This window comes from Oncorhynchus keta, chromosome 13 (genome assembly GCF_023373465.1).
Source record: "Oncorhynchus keta strain PuntledgeMale-10-30-2019 chromosome 13, Oket_V2, whole genome shotgun sequence".
NCBI classification, from domain to species: Eukaryota; Metazoa; Chordata; class Actinopteri; order Salmoniformes; family Salmonidae; genus Oncorhynchus; species Oncorhynchus keta.
The window spans coordinates 19514416-19535256 of NC_068433.1; the positions used below are offsets into that span (position 1 = coordinate 19514416).

The window sequence follows — 20841 nt, forward strand, 5'->3', positions numbered from 1 at the left end:
GAGCGGGACAGACTGCCTTATCCAGGAGGCTCCTAACAGCAGTCACTCACTCACAATGATGCATGCGATTGGCCCATGGGAGTAGTGATGTTGTCTATTCCAGTCCCAACCACTGTGTGCCTGCAATCATCTCTTGAACCAGGATCATAATCATTATGGCACACTGTAAGAATCAAAAATGAGCATTTATTATTGGACAGGGTCAGGTAGTCCCTCCCTGTTTCAGTCCATTTTCTAACATTTTGTGTCTAATGAAAATTACCCAGGTTGGTATATAAGGAAAGGTTCCCCTTTCAGTTTGTGGTGCTGCGGAGCCAACTGCAAAATAATCTTGCCTGCCAGACCTTACTCACCTTTCAATGTGGAGATGCCTGGATTGATGCAGCGGCCTGCTGGAGCAAAACGTTTTTAAAAAATGACCCGTTTTTGTCTTACCTTGAACTTTATTAACTGCCTAAAAGCCGACGTCGTCTGAAAAGCGCATAAGCAGGGTAGTTCTTCTTCTGTCATTTGAAAAGGGTGGCTGTTGATATTGACAATGCAGACCTCCCCTGTCGTGCTCTTTTCATACGTATTTTGACACTCGTGCCCACGTGTGTGTGTGTGTGTGTGTGTGTGTGTGTGTGTGTGTGTGAGTGTTTGTGTGTCATTCATAAGAGTGTAGGCAGGGTTGCCAGGTATCGCAAAAATGTCCACTCAAAACCTGCCTGAAAACAAGCCCAATTAGTTGTTTTTCAGAGCAGGAGTTGCCACATGTATACAATAAACCCTTTTCCCCCAACGTTATCTAGCCAATAAAGAAGTAATATCAAAGTAATTTGTAACGACATTCGAAGCCACATTCGGTTGAAATCAAAATAATATTTCTTGTGAATTATGACATAATAAACATATTTGAAAAGGTAATTTGCCCTTTTATTAAACTCGCCAGATCATTTTACATCAATCAATGTGGATTTTAACTCGTTTGACTGCTATGATTAAAGCAATAATGCATGACGCAACGCGCAGTGCCTGGATACAGCCGTTAGCCATGGTGCGCGTGTGTATATCACAAACCAGATGTTATTAAGACTACAAACCGTTATAAACGGTCCATTTTTTATTTTTTTGTGAGATTGACTTGTCATTTCAATAGCTATAATCTGGGTTTATGATTGTAATTCAACTTTGGGTTGCAGGTAGCCTATTGGCATACGTCTTATATCAGATAGTCTACAGTAGCCTAGGCAAGATGTAAACAGAACCATTTAACAGCTTGCTTTTAGTTCAAATCAACAGGCTGAATAGCTTGGCGATTTTCTATGGTAATTTCTTGTGTTTCCCAATAGCCTGCTGGAATAGGCTACTAAAGATGGGGTTGTACTTTCAATCACTGAATTAAATATTAATATGTATGTGAAGTGAATATGCTTGTCAACAGCAGCCAGTGTTTTATTTTTTATACATGTAGCTCAATCTGACTGATTTATGTCAATTTAATGCGTTATGGGAACTGATCGGCAATTGCGAAAAACTTCCAATTTATTTAACTGAACATGGCCATTTTAATAATAGCATAATAACACAAGACTACAACAGCAATACACTGAAGTTATAGGCCTTTCCAGGTAGACCACATAAGTGGCAGATTGATTTGTAATGACTCCAGTGATCTAGTAATGTCAACATATTTCTTGTAAACTGTACAGTAGCCTACAATGGCATATACATGGATAGGCAACTTGATGGCCAACAAATGTTAATAAATGCAAATGTTATTCTCCACATTTAATGTCAGTTTCATTGAGCACTTTTCCCCATAACAGAAGCAGGTGAGGGAGTTCCATAACTGACATTTCAAATTCCCTCTCATCCATTTCAGGTCGCAATTGTAAATGAGAACTTGTTCTCAAACTGCCTACCTGGTTAAATAAAGGTGAAATCCCAAAAATAATGACAAGTTAAATAGACTACCTACAACTGTTAAAACGTTGTCACTACGTGAACGTGCTGCTCTGTCTCCTCTCACTCACGTGACTTAGCCAATAGTGGACTAGGCTGCAGTGCTCTCTCAACACACACACCCACCCCTCCGGCCCTACTCACTCACTCACTCACTCACTCACTCACTCACTCACTCACTCACTCACTCACTCACTCACTCACTCACTCACTCACTCACTCAGCAACAGCCTGCCTCATTGCCTGATAGCAGCAGCAAGTCACAGTGAAATAGAAACGTTTTTTGTTTCTGCCATGGTGGCCACAGAGCAACTTAGAATTAGCCCAAAAACCTGCGACCAATACATTGTCACCCACGACATTGTTTTCAAAGGAATCAAATCAAATCCAATTTTATTTGTCACATACACATGGTTAGCAGATGTTAATGCGAGTGTAGCGAAATGCTTGTGCTTCTAGTTCCGACAGTGCAGTAATAACCAACAAGTAATCTAACTAACAATTCCAAAACTACTGTCTTATACACAGTGTAAGGGGATAAAGAATATGTACATAAGGATACATGAATGAGTGATGGTACAGAGCAGCATACAGTAGATGGTATTGAGTACAGTATATACATATGAGTATGTAAACAAAGTGGCATAGTTAAAGTGGCTAGTGATAAATGTATTACATAAGGATGCAGTCGATGATATAGAGTACAGTATATATGTATGCATATGAGATGAATAATGTAGGGTATGTAACATTATATTAGGTAGCATTGTTTAAAGTGGCTAGTGATATATTTACATTTCCCATCAATTCCCATTATTAAAGTGGCTGGAGTTGAGTCAGTGTCAGTGTGTTGGCAGCAGCCACTCAATGTTAGTGGTGGCTGTTTAACAGTCTGATGGCCTTGAGATAGAAGCTGTTTTTCAGTCTCTCGGTCCCAGCTTTGATGCACCTGTACTGACCTCGCCTTCTGGATGATAGCGGGGTGAACAGGCAGTGGCTCGGGTGGTTGATGTCCCTGATGATCTTTATGGCCTTCCTGTAACATCGGGGGGTGTAGCTGTCCTGGAGGGCAGGTAGTTTGCCCCCGGTGATGCGTTGTGCAGACCTCACTACCCTCTGGAGAGCCTTACGGTTGAGGGCGGAGCAGTTGCCGTACCAGGCGGTGATACAGCCCGCCAGGATGCTCTCGATTGTGCATCTGTAGAAGTTTGTGAGTGCTTTTGGTGACAAGCCGAATTTCTTCAGCCTCCTGAGGTTGTAGAGGCACTGCTGCGCCTTCTTCACGATGCTGTCTGTGTGAGTGGACCAATTCAGTTTGTCTGTGATGTGTATGCCGAGGAACTTAACTTGCTACCCTCTCCACTACTGTTCCATCGATGTGGATAGGGGGGTGTTCCCTCTGCTGTTTCCTGAAGTATACCAAGTAGCCTAATTTAGCTAGAAAACCACAGATATGGCAACCCTGAGTGCAGGAACTTGAAAGGCAGGTAGAGAGGGATCATGCAAATCATGTATACCACCTGTCTCCTGTCATAATAAAAGAAAGTGTTGCCATGTACACCGGATATGTCAACCTGGACTTTGGGGTAGACGTGAGGTAGTGGGTTCGTGACAATCCGTGATGGGCACGGAGTGACCCAGGTGTCCAGCCGCGTCTCTGTCAGCCGTGACAGGTAGAGAGGTGGCTCAGTTAGGCTGTCATCGCTCCCCCTGGCCTCTCCCGCGGTGCCGAGCTGCCGGCTGCCTGTTGGTGGCAACGTTGGGATTTCGTGGGAGCCGCAGACTGTAATCAGTCATTATGTCAGCAGCGCCCCCAGGAGCCCCGCTCCGGCTCATTCAGCCAAATAATAAGCAGCCGATAACTGTGATGGCGCGCAGGCAGGGGCCCCGCAGGGTGAGGAGCTGGAAAAGGGGGCCTTTTCCACTCGCCCTTGTACACAGAGCTATCACCTTCAGTCAAGGGCTGGAGCAGGCTTTCATAGACCCCCAGCAGCCTCTCTTCTCACGGTCAGAGGGCCACACGCTCTTCTGGCTGGGGCTAACCTGGAACGTGTGTCTGTGTGGCTTGCTCTGTCTCTGTCTGTCTGTTCACGTCTCCAGGTTTTCTGATTAATTAAATATTTCTTTACAGATCTGTAGGAATGATGTTGAGGTGTTATGGTTCAGGAGGATTAAACCACAATAAACAACCCCTACTTTAGGTTGACACAGTGGTGTAGAAGCCTTCATTTCCTGGTATTCCCTACATCGGATAAACCTGATGATGGTTTCACCTGAAAATATGCCTTTCAAAGTTGTAACAGACCCTATTTGTTCACCAAATATTTAAGCGTTTGCCAAAAAATGCTATATTAAATCTGCGTATCAAGTGGTAGCTTTCCGCGATCATTCTTAAACCAGACGATGGCTTCGTTCCGAATGGCACCGTATTCCCTATATAGTGCACTACTATTGACTGACTAGTGCTCACCCGCAAGGTCCAAGGATGGCCATGGGGCTGAGGGAAAATTGTGCAGTTTTATGAAGATAATTTCCTGATATATATATATATATATATATGTATATATACACTTTTTTTTCACTTTTTTTTTTTTACCATGTCTTATGATGTGTTCATATGCTATCTGGGAGCCCCCCGAGTTTTGGGGGTGTGTGGTACGCCAGTGGCTGACTGTTGAAACGTGTATTGAATAAGATCCCCCCCACCCTCCACTGCCCTCCCCTAGATTTTTGTCATTCCATAACAAGGTCCACAGTCTCCCATTGTCCCTCTAGCATTCCTCTGCTCAGTAGTATTGACTGGTTCTGCTGGGTGACTGGTGCCATATTACATCCGTTTATCATCGGTACGACAGAGCGCTCTGAACGTCCCGTCCTCTTCACCCTGACGTTTGACAGCCACATCCGTTCAACAAGGCTCACTCCGTCTGCCTTGTCCATAACTAGTGGCTATGCACAGCCTACATATAGACACATCACATCCTACACATCACATCCGTAGTACAGAGCAAGATCTCAGCAGGATTTCTTCCAGCTGTAACAATGGATGGAGGGAAATTTGTACAACGATTGTTAGATTTGTATTTAGCTTTTATCACTTTTATTTAGGTGCTATGTGTTGGAGGTGGTTTGGTGAACCATGTTTAATTAAGTGATGAGTAACCTTGGCTGAGACCTGAAGACTTGAGCTGATACCTAGGCTTTACCTTAACCGGCGAACAGCCATCTGCTCGCACTGTGGTAATTCGTTAACTTGCAACTGATGTCACAGGCATGCAGTCAGATCTGGGCTGACTAGTTATTCACAGGCCATGGTCTCATAAATTACCACAATGGGGTGGGGAATACCAATTCAGTCAAGATGAACTGTAAACTTTCAGTGCTGTACATGCCAAATGGATGGCTACATATCAGCTCATATCTAGACCAATGAAAGAATTTATGAGCATGTTTATCATACTGGAGCAATGTGAGACTACAGTAGGTAGCTAGACTATGAGCTCAGGTTTGATCCTTCACAGTTCAACTCCCACCCTTAATGATTAATAGGCACTCGCAGTCATGATATTGTTGCAGCAGTCTTTGTCTAAAATGGCACCCTATTCGCTATGTAGTACTTTTGACCAGAGGTCATTGAGGGGATACGGAGCCATTTGGATAGAGCACAGTTTAAGTTGCTCTTAATCTGCCAGGGTCCTATGTCTTTAACTTTAATGTGATATCAACCGGGATATTTCTGTGCCATTCCTGTGGCTTTAACTTTAATGTGATATCAACCGGGATATTTCTGTGCCATTCCTGTGGCTACAGCCCCCCCAATGAACAGAATTGATTGAGATGACAATCATAGATAACTTTTGCCCGGCACAAAGCAATCTAATTCGGGGAGGCACATTGCAACTCGTTTTTTTTCTCTCTTTCAGCCCCTTGCAGTAAGACATTTAAGCACCTCACTGTGGTGAATATTTTTGTTGTTGTTGTATAGTTTGTGGCGGTGGTGCGGCTGGCGAGACCAAATGTCCACTTACTGGCTCCGCTGTCAGAGATGAGTCGATGTGAAAGGTTACGGTCTCTAATCTTGTTTATGTTTTTGGTGGTGGTAAGCCCTCGGAAAGCCAGCTTTGTGTCAAACACAGCTGGGTAGCCTCGTATAATTGCAACTGGGCAGAAATAATTGGAGCAGCAGCTTAAATGCAGTCACTACACCCAGGTCACTAACTGATTTCTATCTGCACATGGGAATATGGCAGTGCACATGTGTCAGTTGATGCGCTGCGATCAAGATAAACTGATGTGACGTTGGCTTACGGTACATAAACTCATAATGTAGGTCTGGCGCTCAAACTGAAATGTGGCATTTGAAATGCTGAAGGGGTCTAAATGGTGAGATGGCGAGCAAATTCTGTTGTATTAGTTACAAAAGCACTCTGCCAATTTATCAACCTGACATTTAATTTATAATAGTAACAGTGAGATTGGTGCATTTAACTAATTACAAAAGCATCCGGTCTTTCCATGACTGCCTAGCACAATCTGAAACTAGGCTTGAATTGATACTCATATTTAAAACAACTTTGTCCTTTCACCTGATGCTCTTGTCATCCCCACTCAATATAGAATCCTTTGACACGTGAACAGAGTATTCGGACCAATACATGCCTCAATACAACAGGCAGCCGCTTTCTCCTTCCCTAATAGGCCAAAACCTCCATCGGAAGAGTTGGCCACCTTTCTCCACCCACTGCTTGGCTTCAGATTGGCTCCTCGTGACCCTATGAAATTCATCATTAGCTACAAACGTACAGCCCCTCCGTCCAATGAATCCTCCATCCTGAAGTGGTCAATAACCTGGCCTTCCATCTAATCATTGGGAGTGTGGAATACGTGATGCCAATGCTCCTGCCCCGGGGAAGGCTTTTTTTGCACCGCGTTCGACTGATGACTTTGACTGTCTTGGTTGTGGGGGAAATGTGGATTGGAAAGATGGTCAAGATGCAGTTTTAATTGTACTGACGCTAAAGGATGAAATTGAACAGGAAAGAAGTGCTTTTGGTGCATCGATCTTGCTCTGGACTCTGCCGAGGGAGAGGGGGAGGGGGAGGGAGAGGGGGGGGTGGAGAGAATTGGAACCTTCTCTCCATTGTCTGGCTGAATGCAAATTGAGCATCCGAATCGCACTTTAATTTTTAATAAAAGGGAAAAGCACACCGAATAAGAGAGCACCTCTCAGGCTCTCAACCATCATGTCCAATTAGAGCCTGTCTCTGAGAAGAGCCTGGACGGAGAGTCAGCCTGGACTGTGGCCATACAACCACTTTATACACATTTTATGATGTTTGGATCTGTTTTGACAGATGACAAAGGTTGCCAACCCCAGGTCCCGTACCGTTGTCTCTCGTATGACAAAGGTGGCCAACCCTGGTCTTGAGGGGGCTGCAGTGTCCTGCTGGTTTTTCCTTCAAGGCTCTTTGCCCATCTGATTAACTGAAGCCATTATTTTAGCAGTGTCACCCCACCTGGGTGTCAAGAGATTGACTGGGTCCTTAATTGCTTTCAAGGCCTCCTGAGTAGGATTGCGGCTCCAACTCTATTGTGCAGGAGTTAGGTCTCCCCAAATAAAATGGCTGGATTTCTTTGAACACAGATAACAGCGCTCAGCTTTTGTTTGCTTCCATATGAACAATACTTTCCCCGCTAGAACGTCACCCCGGCCATGAGATCTGAAGTCGCACACCAACAGATGCAGAGTCCTCATGCATAAGAAACCCCTCTCCGACAGCCATCTGTCTCCCTCTGTCAGTTACCATGCGCCGTCAGTTTGTTTTTGTTAGCGCCGTGTACAATTTTAATGACATGCAAAACGCGGCATCCAATCTCATGGTCCTCACACCTCGTTCTGAAAAATCTCATTCCTCGACCTGTCTTTGACCTGAGTAACAGGAGCCAGAACAATCTCTACTGAGAGATCCGTAACTCTGAGTAGGTCTGCCGCTGCTTAACTGTGCTATACTGTTACCCCACAAGACTGCTGGGTTGAATTCTGTTGCTGGGCTAAATTAAAAAGTTGAACCTCATTTGACCTTAAGCAAGAAACCCTAACAACAACAACCACCATCACCACCATCATAATGGATCAGTCTTACCTCTCCATGGTCTGACATTAAATTGAGGGGCTATTCTGTTGGCTGTGGAAGTGAGGAGGATTGGAAAAGGAAAGTGCACATTGACGTGAGTAAATTAGACAGACACTCATAAGCAATGTATAGACTTAGACAATTGTTGTCTGTTGTTTTGCTTGCAATCTGCTCAATTTGAAAATTGGCCAATAGCGAGTGCTCGCAATCTGCTTCAAAGAATCCCAGTGACATTAGTATGCAGCCCCATGTTCCTCGGTCAAGCATAGAACCGCTACCCACAACACACTGCCTGCCATTATGATTGCTTCGGCCCTTTTTTTTTCAGCCTGAAATGACTGAATTCTTTATTTTTGTGACGGAATATCCCAGTTCATAGAAAATAAACTGCCCAAGTTTATCTGGAAAGCTATTGACGACTGGAATCATGACTCTGCTTGAGCAATTCATCACAATGTCACCCTCGGCGACGCTCAGAGAAGGCGATATATCTGAGGACTTCTCATTTCGAAGATGCCAAACACTCTTTGGTTTTGTTGAGTTTTCATTTGAAACCCAAATGTTTACTACCAACACTGCTATTTACTGTCTCCTGCTAGCTTTAATGGTATTCCAGGCTAAACATTAGCAAGGGGCATCTAGCTACCCGATGAGGACACGGCCCTTATCTCTCCCTGCCCCTAACAAGAATTGAACACGTTTACCGAGGCACAATGTCACTTTACAGCAGTCGACTGTCAGTTCTTATCGCGTCAGCCACCGGCAGAGAATAATGCAACAGGGCTTCACCAAAACAGAGATGCCTATCACTCCATCCCTATTTTTATTTAAATTTTTTATTATTATATATTTTTTTTAGTCTACATGTTTAATGTAAACTTGGCAACACAAATGTGATTTGCTGGGTTGATAACCTGTGGATTTAGGGGTTACACATTCAGTGACCCCCCCGTAACCTTTATAGGTCTCATACGGAATTATTGGCTGTTGTAGCAAACTGTTACAGGACCCTTTTTCTGCACATACTGTCATCATGCCTTTTTTTAAGATGGATGGCTACAAGTGGATTAGGCCGTCTCAGTAAATCGTGTGCTTAAGTCCTTTCACATTCTCGGTTGTTTCTCGCATCACACCCAATTGACTTTTTCCAGGCACCGTTCAGAATGCCTCTTTGGGCGGTCCGTTTTATTCATTGATTGCTATGGGAGATCGTCCGCTTGTATTTTTCGAAAAGGATCGAGAATATCTTATAACTATCATTGTCAAGGAATTCATATTCCAGCATTTTATATACAAAACAAGTGCGCACTTTCTTTCCCAATAGTTTGTGAGTAGAACCAACATGATAGTTATTCAATCAGTCAGTCTTGAATGAATACATTGTTCACCCCCTGCTGAGCGTGGAATTCACATGGCCATGTTTTTGTGACTGTAATCCAGCACTATTGAATCCCGGATTCAATTACTTTCTACATTTTTTTTTTTTTTTAAATCAGAAGTTCATTCTATTGTGCTTCTCCCCATGTAAAGCCAGCCATAGATGTATGCCTGGGCTGAGGGATGGCTGTCCAATTTTACGCATGGATGGCTGCTCTGCCTGCGTTGTCTGTGTTTTAAAAGCCTCTGTCAGATGTACGTTTAGGATGTATTGCTGCGCGGTCCGTGTGTAATTCTTCCAGACATTGTGGGCTTTGACAGAAATGGTCAATCAGCTTGTGCGGTGCTATGATTTGCGACGTGTGTGTGTTTGTGCGTGTGCGCGCAGGCGTGCAGGTAGACACGGGCTCATACTCTCTACTGAAATAATTTTCCATTATTCGTTTTGGAGCTACTCAGAATTGAACTACCTCAAAGGTCAAAGGGCATATCTTGTGTTTTTGCTAATGGGAAATGAATACCAAAACTGGGAAATGGGGGAGTTGTCGGATCAATTACGTCTGATACCTTTTTTTTGTTGTCTTTTTTTGGGGGGACTTTTACACACTAGCTGCCTTGATACGAAAAGAAGTCGGTGATAAATCAAGAAGGTTATCCGTAGAAGTTAGGTGACTTGTTGTGTTATACTGTGTCGTATTAGGAAGTAGTTCATTTGCCACTAACTAATGAAAGACAAAATAGCACTGATCATGGGTGGAGGAGAGACTTCCAATCAACTCCAATATGTAGTCCAGTGTCTTTAACTCCTAATCCCTCTCTTCTTAATGTCAATTTTTCACCTGGACAGGCCAATTTAACAGTATCACAGTGGGACCTAAACACTTGTCCACAATGTGATATAAAAGAGCGACATGTTCCCTTGTGTTATTACGTGTAGACCAATACAAGGTCAGGCTGCCCATTTAAGATGTTGATACAGGTTCAGTCGTGTCTGTTTGTATCCCAAATGGCACCACATTCCCTATATAGTGAGCTACGCACTACTTTTGACCAGGGCCCATAGGCTCTGGTCAAAAGTAGTGCACTATATAGGGAATATGGTGCCATTTGGGACACAATCTACATGTAGTAGTACATTTGACGTTGTTCATCACCTCGTGGAGAAATAGGCACCCTTTCTAACCCCCCTGTTACAGGGGTCCTGGGATATCTCGGCTGTCTTCCACAAAGCCTGAATGGGAGCATTGTGTGTGCCCGACCCCGCTCCTTACACATGGAAGCAGGACACTAGACGGGCCTTGCCAGTAACTCGATCCCCAGTTTCAATCAGATGCAGGTTTGTTTTGGAACCCATTTCCAATGCCAAAACACAGTTTTAGTGTCGATGTGTGTTGCAGTGCTTTTGTGCACATGTTGAGTTTCATGTCTGCATATTATTCCTCCACGCCTTTACATATTTCTTCAGATAATTTAGATAATTTAGATAATTTTCCTTTGCAGTGGAATATTGGTATTTGCGTTCAATAGTATTATACTCTAATAGTCTGCATTAATCTTGATCACGTCTCCTTGCCCGACAATATAACCCTGCACTGCAAACGTGATGCAAAGTGCCGTTATTATGTGAGGGAGGAGAAAAGCGAAACGTCTGATTGTACATGCACACGATGCTGTAGCCCTTTGAAGGACCTCCAGTGTCAAGTCCCACTAACGTCACCCATACAATCTTCTCCTCTATTGACTTTTATGTTCCGCCGCAAGGTTGGTCATCCCATTGAGAGTATGTATGTATTCCAAAGAAAGAATAGCATCATTACCATAATGATATTCCATCTCAAAGATAAACACCCGTTCCTTTCCCCACACCTTGCCTCTCAAGCTTCGGTGAAGAGGGCAAAATTGTGGGGTTGACGCTAGTTCGCCTTGACACCCGCGAAGGCGGCCATCTTTGAAAGGTGCCTTCGACAAGGTGTTTTGCATGTTTACTGTAAATTGTGGGGTTGACGCTAATTCGCCTTGAACACGCACAAAGGTGGTCACTTTGAGTAGTATCTACTACAACAAGGGGTTTTACACATTGTGGGGTTGCCTCTGGTTTGCTTGACACGCACAAAGGTGGCCAGTATTTGGAAATGTTTTCTGACTCACAAATTGTGGGGTTGACGCTTGTGCACCTTTGACGTATACATTTTCAAAAATATATCTTCAGCATGAAGCCGTTTTACACGACCAGATTTCCCACCCACCTACCTTCTCTCATTGTGTGAACATAGCAGGTGTATGAGGAAGCCTCCTCCGCTCCTCGACGCTTTATCCAACATTCATATCATAGGACACACGGGGACAACCGTCTGCTTGCACACTCAATACACACAGAGACAAGCACGTCAGTAACACACATCTCGCATAGTTCAAGGTTCTGCCATTCACTAATAAGGCCATTAAGGACGCAAGCATGTGGGAGACTGCAGCAGAGTATCTAAAAAGGCTGGAGGTGTTATTTGAGCGTACGCCCGTCTCCACCTCCACTCTTTGTCATGCAGATGTAGAGAGAGTCAGGGAGAGGACGGAGACAGAAGACTCAGCAGAAGACTTAGGGGGAGATTTGAGAGGTTGACATTGGAGAGGAAGGACGATAGGAAGATGCAGAGGGAGCATGGCGGAGAAGGACGGATAGGGATGGAGAGAGGGGGGAGAACGATAAGAATATGCAGAAGAAGGGAGCGAGATGGAGTGAGTGAGGAGCAGAGAAAGTGAAAACAAGGCTGCAGTAAGGGAGGCAGAAAAATACATTCTATCTGCACGTTCTCTGGTCTGGGTTGCCAGCAACCGCAGTCAATTGTTATCAGTTAGCCTGCATTTAATTTGTCCCTTGGGTCCAGATGTTGCCTATGCATAGTGTGTGTCTGTCCTGCTTCCCCATTCACGCCTAATGATAGCCTCTGCTAACACCCCTAGACTGACTCAGCACATAATGTTTGACCTGCTGAGAATTACTGGAATAATATGTGCCATGTGTTATATACCTGTAGGTTAAAACAAAGCTCTCATTTACTTGAATATTCAAATGTGTTATCAAATTTGTTTGTTCACATACACACACATTCATGGAGGTCTAGGCCCACTTCTTGTTTTCAGGAATTGCATGCCTGTCGTTATATAGGCTACAATGAGAAATGCAACTCAGTTTGCAGACTCGTTTTTGGAAACCATGAAGTTTGTATGAATAAATGGCAAGTTTTATTAGATTTGATGGACAAAACTACCACGGCGTCTCGACTCCATAGTATGGATACACAATGTCAATTGAGCACTTTGTGTGGTATCCACTCTCTCCAAGCTGGTCCTGTTCATAACCAGGACACTTCAATCGCAATGCATTTTCTCTACATTAACCTTGTCCATATAGCCTCTGGCTGTGTTCTGGCCTGTAACAACCCAATGAGTTGAGAGACTAGGATCAGCCATTACCGCGTTTTGTCGCTAATGTGTCGCTTGTAACGCCACACTAGTAACGTGTGTGTTTGTTTGTGTGTGTGTGTGTCGGTCGGGCGACAGTGGCTTAGTGAGCCCTGTCCTGTGACTTCCCGTCCTCTCTCTCGCTCTCAGCACATTCTCCACTCAGCTGACAAAGTAAGCCGCTCTTTGATGAGCTCCGGGGACCACGACTGCCTCGCCTTTTGTGTACGACACAGGCCGTCACCCTGCATTAGTCAGCCATTAGTCAATTGTTAGCAGTGGTGGAAAAAGTACTCCGTTGTCATATTTGAGTAAAGATCTTAGAAAATGACTGGAGTACAAGTCTCCCAGTACAATCCTTCTTGAGAAACAGTCTAAAAGTATTTGGTTTTAAATATACCTAAGTATCAAAAGTGAAAGGTGTAGAAAACCATTTCAAATTCCTTATTAAGCAAACCAGATGGCACCATTTTCTAGTTTGTATTTGAACTATAGCCAGGGTTACGCTCCAACACTCAGACATAATTTATATACAAAGCTTGTGTTTAGTGAGTCCACAAGATCAGAGGCAGTAGAGATGACCTAAGCGTTCAAAATGTAACGAGTACTTTTGGGAAAATGTATGGAGTAAAACTATTTAAGTAAAAATACTTGAAAGTACTACTTATGTACTTTACACCACAGGTTGTTAGTCATTAGTCATGCGTTAGCCATTAGCCACTAGTCAGTCATTAGTCATGCGTTAGCCATTAGCCACTAGTCAGTCATTAGTCTGTAAACGTGTGCTCTTTCTAGTTTTTCTTTTTAGCAGAAGGTATATGGGCCTGTTAGGAGTGTTGATGTGATAACCCTTTGATTAGGCTATGTGTCCCTAGTGCTGTAAAACCTAGAATGAAGCAGCTATAGTTGGCTGTATGAATGGACTGTAAACTCTGGATAGTCCGCTAAAAGCTAGATAAAAGCACTTACAGCAGAATATATGACTTGTTTCGGTATAGTGCACTAAATGCCTGTGAGTGGTCTTGGGTTTCGCAGCACACAGTATAGACTAACCTTTTATGTGTGTCGCATTGTGAAGACTTTAAGGTCCACTATCTCGGGTTGTACAATAGCTGTTTCCTTGGACGCAATCATGGTATGAATCAAACCTGAGGCCACACTCGATGCCTGTTCATTTGCTGATACAAATGCACTGAAACTGATACGACAACAAATGGTAGACTTTTTTTGAAAGAAAGTGACGTTTCAGTTAATGCGGTTTCTTTGGTTGATGTTGATTTGAACCTTGATGAACCTAGATGGAAAGCGGCTTTTAAGTTTCTCCTTAGTTTGGTATTCTCAACTAAAATGTTGCTTTCCGGATAAGTTACTATTTAGTCAGCACGACAATTGATATAAATGTGTATACTCCTGTGAAGACTCCCCACAGCAATACAACAGTGTCTCAGACACCTGTAAGTGCCTCATGAAAGGCACATTTGTCTCTGTTTCACAACCCTTTGAAGAGGTTTTAGAAGCTCCTATCCCTGGTCGCCACCACTACTTCTGCCCCGATGAAAGTAGTGGAAGAAATCCAATATCTGGCTGTGAAAACACCTCAATGTGTAGCTCAGACAGAGAAGGATAAGAAAACGAGAGGGTAAAGTGTTCTTACGAAGAACAAAACAGAAACATTGGTATAAAGATCCATTTAAATCTGCATTTGGAGCGTCAATATCACTTGTGTGCTGGAGTTTATTTCCATGATTTGTACACAGTTGTTCTCCATGACCACTAAGCGTGCAAGTTAAACCATTTTCAATTGAGATGTTCGCTCCAATGTGAACATAATGCTTTGTAAATTCGGCTAGTTTCCACTGTGCAAAACTCTTGCTTGGGGGGATTGGTGCAATATGGCTGGTGCAAAAGGTTCTTCAAACCCCAATGGACCTTCAAATAACTGACAGATGCTATGTCTGTCTGACCACCAGCCTGGTTCTCCAGATATTGACATATGGTGTCTGCCAATCTAACAACAACCTCCGATTTGGATTGGACTTAATGAATAATGTACGCGATGAAGCACACGCGTTACTGGTGAGGAAATAACATTGGGCCAGACGATGTGTAGACTGTTTAGACCAGCGGTTCCCAAACTAGGGTTCGCAACCCCATGTGGGGTCGCGACCGGAGATTTGAATTATTATAATATTTTTATTATAAATATATATATTTTATTTTATATATTTCTTGTCTTTATCTCAAAATCATTGTAATGTGGTTAACCTTAAACATCTAAAGGAAAATGATTCAAAACCACTGGGAATTTAAAACTGGGAACTCAAATCTCCAACTTCTGATTTCAGTGTGTTCAAGGCAACTGGGAACTCTGTGGGGGGGGATGACCTTTCAGAAATCATTTTGAAAGGTCATCCAACTCTGCATTCCAACTCTGGAACTCAGGCCTCTCTTGTATTTTTCCGAATTCCCAGTTGTCTTGAAAGCACCGTAAAACCAAATATCGATCCAAGTTGGATGTGACCACAGAGAAATGTGCACAGTTGACCATGCCCCCTGACTTTGAGAAGCGCCGATGCGACATGCATCAAACACACCCATCTCATTAGTGGCGGTGAGAAGACACATTGTCAGACTAATTTGCAGTTGGCCGTCATTGACTGTCAAAGCCCCACATTTAAAAGTATGTGATGATGAATATAGACAAATCAGAATACTGTTAAAAATGTTTTGCAATTGACCGCCATAGCCCCAAATAAAGTTAGCATTGGCTGTTAATTACATAGGGTTTTTTTTCACATGGTTTTGGTCTTGAGAATTTTCAGATATGGACGAAAGGTTTTGGAAATCCTGGTCTAGGCGGTCATTTGTAGTACAGGGTGTCCGTGTCATCGGTACAACATGTTGATATTAAAATGATGCAAATCAAACGGAAGTGTGATTTTAGTGAGTGTTGTTGCTATGAACTTTTCAGAATGGTTCATTTTTAAAACCGATACTGTGACAGCTGTTGACATGTTACATTGATTGGTCTGAGCAGGTATTTTCTATACATTCTCAAAGCTACAGCATGAGTAATATAACAGGTCAAAGATGGCAGTTTGGTAATGCAGACTAAAACAAGGCATGAGAGAACTGCATTACTGCAATATCGTACTTCCATCAGGTTGTAGTATTGCTTTGATGATGTAGGCTAGGATACAATCTTGTATATATTTGGTCAGATGAGACCACACAATCAGTCTACACTTCTGTTCAAGCAAATTGGAGTGAAATTGCGTTTATCATTTGGTTAGTGCTTATTCAACCCCTCGTTTGATTTCGGATTTAACCCTTTGTATAATTTACTATTCCGATCCAGATGTGTGGACCTCAGCTGCCGTCTGCATACATTTAGTGTTTGCGATGTGGATGACATTCCATCAAGATAATTTTTAAGGGAATGCATTTCACAGCTCCTTTTGCTGCCACAAACAATAACATCATTCCAGGGAGAGGATGACAACACATGTTTTGGCCCGTGGCTGGTCTCTCACACACACACAAAGAAACCATGGGAGTGTGTATTTTTACATTTTTAAAAATCAATTACACACATTTCTGTAGAATTAATTATAGGGGAGTTGTCGTAAATCATATTAATTCAGCTGTAATTAAACTCAGCCTCTTCACCTCTGAAGCCTTTTCAAAAGGTGAAAAGAAAGAGAGTGCAGAGGGAAGGAAAGATCGAAAGAGAGAATGACGGGGGAAGAGAAATGGAACGAGCAAAACAAAGCGATGAAGAGGGAAAGCAAATGCGAGAGACTGATTGATTCAAAGACAGAGAGAGAAAATGGAGCAAGAGGGTGTGTGTGTGTGTGTGTGTGTGTGTGTGTGTGTGTGTGTGTGTGTGTGTGTGTGTTCATTCAGCAAAAAAGGTAAATGGTGGAAAGAAAAAGCGGTCATCAAAATGCTGATGTCGTATGAGGATATTTACTGCAGAGTGTTAATGCAGTTTAAATCAGGCTCTTTGTCCGGCGGCCATCAGAAGGGCCCTGTTGGGTCCTAATAAATCAGCCATTAAACGCTGATGTGACCTGAATAGCGCTTCATACATATATAATCAACACATCGCCAATACAGAGTGCACCCAGACCACTTGAAACATTTATGAGGATGCTGCTAAATAACTTCTAATGGGCAACTGAAGATGCACCAACAGTTCATTAATATGCAGCTAAAATATACATGCAAATGATCATGTGTGTAATCATAACAAGTTGTAATGATGCCATTTTCAAAATGATTCTAATCCATATCCCTATCATCGTCATGGATTAAATCGATTCATTGTGTTGTGAATATCTTTTATTTATTTATTTTGCTCATCCAGTCATTTTGGATTCTAACCGGTTCCTTTCTCTCTGTTCTAGGATGGGATATATGGTTCTAGACTCTGAGATGTGATGTACTGGATTTGTAAGGAGCTTTGACAAGAGAAGAATCACTCCCAGGTATGTGACAAGTCAATCTACTTCCTCGTCAGATCAAACAGTTGCGATTATCATAAGACAATTCTCTTCACTGTTTTCTCAAATTCGATCCCAAAAACAGATAGTCATGAACGCTTGATTCAAAAAAAAACTTTTTTTTTTAAATTGGCTTGATATCAAGTTACCCTCTTCAAGTGATTCAACCGACCTTGCAGTTTCCTTTGAAAGCATGAATATGCATCAGGGAAAGATGAAATACAGATGCAGTCTCCTACACAGTATTCTGATGACGAGCATTCATTGGGTCCAATTTCACTTGTTTCCTTGTGTGCGATTTGATGAGTTGATGGTTATGGAAATTATCTATGATAGGTGCTCATTAACATATGCAAAACTACGGGACAGCCCTGGTAAGCAATGCCCCCTTGGCAATGGGAGAGTTTTCTGGTTGATAACCACGCACATCCAACAAGCATGTTTGGATTGCGCTTCCTGATGCAAATTATGTTTTCTGCGTAATCATGCAAAAGTGCAGCTGGCTTCCATTTAGCTGTGCATCGAGTCTCTACCCGCCCCACGCCAACCCCCCAAAACCTCTCCACCCATACCTTATGCTTGTCTTCCCCCCTCCCCCATTACTGCAGGCTGTGCGTTTTTCAGTAAACGCCACCCCCCTCCTTGTTTCCGTTTGCGGTTTAGAAATTCAGCAAGAGGTGGCATTTCACCTTTTTTGAATAACTCCACACGGAATCGCACCAGGAGGTTTTGCAAGTTACAGTACATGGCACCCCGGCAATCGAAAGCATTTGAATGGCATTTCCTCCTCAGACAGGTTTTTCAGAAAACAGTGCAGGCGTTTATGCTAAGAGTAATCTGAGTGATAACCTGTTTTAATGTACAATAAATATGCATTAATGTCACAGCCAGTCCTTTCCTCTGCACAGTATGAAATGAAGCAAGGACAGGAGTCAAATCTAAATGGGATATTAGTCGCGAGATGTCAATGAAGCTTTTGAGTAACATAGGAGAACAGTGGGGTGTTTTATTGAGTTGCACCTCGCAGCCTCACTTCGTCGGGACTTGGACTCTACAAGGTGTCAAACATTCCACAGGGATGCTGGCCCATGTTGACGGTAATGCTTCCCACAGTTGTGTCAAGTTGGCTGGATGTCTTTTGGGTGGTGGACCATTCTTGATACACACAGGAAACTGTTCAGCGTGGAAAAACCCCAGCGTCGTTGCAGTTCTTGACACACTCAAACCTGTGCCCCTGTCACCTACTACCATACCCTGTTCAAAAGCAAACATCTTTTTCTCTTGTCCATGTCCCAATTCTCTCAAGGCTTAAAAATCATTCTTTAACCTGTCTCTTTCCCTTCATCTACACTGGTTTAACAAGTGACCTTAAGGGATCATAGCTTTCACCTGGATTCACCTGGTCAGTCTGTCATGGAAAGAGCACGTGTTCCTAATGTTTTGTACACTCTGTGTATGTTGTATGGAAGGGCTTATGTTTGGATTGTATCTTAAAGCTAGCACATGTGTAATGGATGATATCCTTGTACAGTGGGAATCTCAATTGTATTTCCTTGATTCCTTGCGTTCCTCCCCTCAGATATTTTCCTCCAATACCTTTTGAGGAGGAGGCTAGGACAGAGGGCATGAGGAAACAATTAAATACAACTGAGATGCAGCCATATTTTTTAAATGTAAATCTCTGGGACTTCAACTCCCCTGCTCTCTTCTCAGATCTATTGTAATGGCAGGAGCCTGCTACTAGCATAAAGGAGTGTAGGAGTGTATCTCACAAATGAACTACTATATTAGTTTTGACAGGTGTCAAAGGAACTTATATCCTTGTATTACTACTTTAATTCCAAAACATCTTAACTCCCGACCTTCATTTGATGCACCTTATATTGCTTAATGTGCGGTCACTTTGATTTAAGGCCATTCTGGCGGAAGGAGACATAATCGCTAAGGAGAGTGAGGTAGATACCATGCCGCGGGAACATGGAGGGGAGCCTTTGACTAGTCACCTCATACACCTTTCCCAGCATGCTTTGCATACCCATCTAGGTTACCATAGTGACGACAGTGTAAGGTCTATTTGACCCCAATGGGTTCTGATCACATGCACTCCGAGGTTTTGGTTTTGTTATCTTAAAGCAGTGCCATTTGTTTTGTTAGTTTGGGATGACAGCCATGTTGTCTAGGTCTCACTGAATGACGCAGAGTAGTTTGAATGGAGCGATGTCTGCAACGTCCTCAAATTTGAATTCAACCTGAGGACGGTTTACTTTACAGGTCTTCTGGTGCTTTGGCTAACAAAATGACCAAACGCCACAAATGAGGAACATGTTGGTGTTCGACATAAATGTGTGAAAAGACACAAGTCGTTTGATGCACTTTTGATATCTGTAGTGGTGAATTTTTTGACATGTGGCACCACGACACTGTGAAATATATTTGCCCAGGCATGTTTACGGTCACCTCTGCCCCAGCAGGTGGAGAGGTCCTCGCAGGGTGTGATACGCCCCCCCATTGCTTGTTTCTGTGCAGAAATGTCATGACCCCATGATACAAATTAGAATTGTCTGAAATTATATGCATGGGCATATTTTTTTGTAGAATTCGGCTATTGTGAAAAATAATCAAAATACTATTAATTTAATAGAATAATTTCTCAACATACTCAACTAATAGGTGTATTCCTTGATTTAATTTTGTTAAGAAAGATCTGGCCCCTTTTTGTCTTTTTGTATGTATCACATTGCCTACATCCCAAATGGCATCCTATTCACTACATCGTATACTTAGATATCCTTTAACCTGTCTCCTCCCTTTCATCTACACTGATTTTGAAGTGGATTTAATAAATTACATCAGTAAGGGATCATAGCTTTCACCTGTATTTCGGAACCACCCCATATCTTAATGTAGAGAATGTGTACATGCCTTGTCCTTGCTTGAATTCATTTTGTTGTCCTTTCTTATGCTCTAGTAGTACCACACTGCATTCAACCTCTCCTTCACCCACATCTATCGCTCGCTCTTTCACCATCTTCATTTTTTTTCTGTCCACCCCCCCTCTCTTCCTCCCTCTTTTTTTCTGTCTCTTTCTGAAACATCTCCCCCCGTCCCTCTCTCCCCCCGGTCATGCTTGCTCAGCTCTTAGCCTGGCTGTGTCTGAGTGTCTACCTATGTCCCCCCGGCCTGCATATGCATACCGTGCTGTTTGCCTCGCTCCTCCTGCTAACACAAGGGAATCACAGCTCCTTTCCCTCACCAGATTACATCACCAACTCATACAGCATGGATGTTTTGTGGCCCATCGGTGGCACGTTGTCAGGGGGATTATCATTATAACGATGGAGCATAGTGTGGTGGGACCTCGGCTAATTGCACGGTACGGACCAAATTGATTGAAACCAAGCCAATAATAACAATGTACACTA

The 20841-nt window shown here is 43.0% G+C and overlaps 1 protein-coding gene across 13 annotated transcripts in view; it reads left to right on the forward strand.

The window, feature by feature from the left end:
- Nucleotides 1-20841, forward strand: part of LOC118392710 (adhesion G protein-coupled receptor L3-like) — a 324261-nt gene that overhangs the window by 24293 nt on the left and 279127 nt on the right. For all 13 annotated transcript variants that reach the window (XM_052459521.1, XM_052459531.1, XM_052459520.1 and 10 more), the window contains exon 2: nt 17324-17404. The gene's annotated coding sequence lies outside the window, so the exon portion shown is untranslated. The remainder of the gene's footprint in view (nt 1-17323; nt 17405-20841) is intronic.